Source organism: Nannospalax galili, unplaced genomic scaffold (genome assembly GCF_000622305.1).
Source record: "Nannospalax galili isolate Female #2095 unplaced genomic scaffold, S.galili_v1.0 scaffold1785, whole genome shotgun sequence".
In the NCBI taxonomy this organism is placed as follows: domain Eukaryota; kingdom Metazoa; phylum Chordata; class Mammalia; order Rodentia; family Spalacidae; genus Nannospalax; species Nannospalax galili.
Genome location: NW_008353347.1, coordinates 6,336 through 8,050, shown reverse-complemented (window position 1 = coordinate 8,050; position 1,715 = coordinate 6,336). Strand labels below are relative to the sequence as shown.

The window sequence follows — 1,715 nt, the reverse complement described above, 5'->3', positions numbered from 1 at the left end:
ATGGTGAAAATTTTCCACTCTTGGAGAAGGTAATTACCAAAGACCCGTTCACACTTGCTAATATTCCGTTGGCTGAAACAGTTATGTGGTTATACCTACAGTAAGTGCCTGAAGCAAACCCATAAAAGTCACAGATGCTATTAGATATGATTAATTATCCCATTGGCATATATGCGTCACATGAAATTTTTAAAACAGCTATACTTATGTATCATATTTTCCTAATATTCCTAAATATGAGAATTGATTTTTACTTACATGAATAGTTTTTCAGCACACATCATTGTCATATTGTTTTTAATAACTCATCTCAAGCATTTTTACATACATACTTATGTTTTCAGATTTAAAATTTCTAAAAAAATTTTTATATGTATGTTTTGCCTGAAAATGTGTGTGCAGTATGTGGGTGGAATGTCCAAAGAAGTCAGAAGACAGCATCAGATCATCTGAAACTGGAGTGATGAATGGTGTTAGCCCTTTATGCATGCTGGAAACTAAGCCTGGGTCCTTTACAAGAGCAGCTAGCGCTCTTAACTGCTGAGTCATCTCTCCAGCCCCATATTTTTATATTTTAAATAGGTAAGAAATGAGCACTGATTTTTTGTGCTTTCTCTGAATATATTTGAGTGCACCATGTGCATGCAGTGCCTACAGAGGCCAGAAGAGGGCATCAGATCATCTGAATATGGAGTTATGAATGGTGTTAGCCCCTTTATGGGTGCTGGAAACTAAGCCTGGGTCCTTTAGAAGAGCAGCTAGTGCTCTTAACTGCTGAATCATCATGACTTTGGCCCTGTTTGCAGATGTTTAATAATGTGAGGTGATTATTTATTGATGAATCTACAAGATATAAGGATATATTACTTTGAATAGACAATTTGAGCAAGTTTCTAAAAATGTTACAAAAACATAAAAATATAATTTAAAATAGTATGCACAGTTTTTTCCTTCTCAGTTGTACATCTCAATTTCCATTTCATAATCCAAAGAGAGACAGAGCCTTATACTAAACAACGGCTGAAATGATTAAGATTTGGTGTCTAATTGCGTGAGAATAAAGTTACTGAATTGACATCACAAAAGCAAAATGTTTATAAACAGTGAACTCATAAATCAACAATTACAGTATTATCATCTCTGACACAAATACTGATTTGTGGGTTTTCTCAGTGTGTCTGCAACATGTCTGTTCTGTAAACATATATTGTGGGATTGAGTATTTTTGTCAAAATGGTTTTAAAATGAGAGGAGTTTGCCTCCTCAAACACATTAGATTTTGTTTTTAAGTAGATGAAGGTGGCTGATTCGTAGAATAAGCAAACCGCAGTAAATGGGGAAGGTGTTTCCTGTGTTTTATGATGGCAATAGAATGATAAATGCAATGCTTCTTCTGCCCCACAAAGCAAGGATCTGGACAAGATTCCCACAGTGAACTTCATACAGGGCACAGGGACCATTGCAGGAAAGGGTACTGAAAAGTGGTAAGAGCCAGAGGAGGAGCTGTATGATCAAAATCAGAAATTATATGCAGTTGTCCATGCACATAATCCAGCAAATAAGGAGAGATATTTTCTTACAAAGATAGGACACTTGGTAGGTTAACCAGACTCCAGTGTATGCACCTCCACTGAAGGACATCTGGGGACACAAGTCAGACTCTGTATGTTTTATTATATATACATATATATATAAATTTACATATGTATTTATAT

At 35.4% G+C, this 1,715-nt stretch overlaps 1 pseudogene; it reads left to right on the top strand.

Annotated features, from left to right (window-relative positions):
* Positions 1 to 1,715, top strand: part of LOC103748051 — a 3,896-nt pseudogene continuing 2,181 nt past the window's right edge.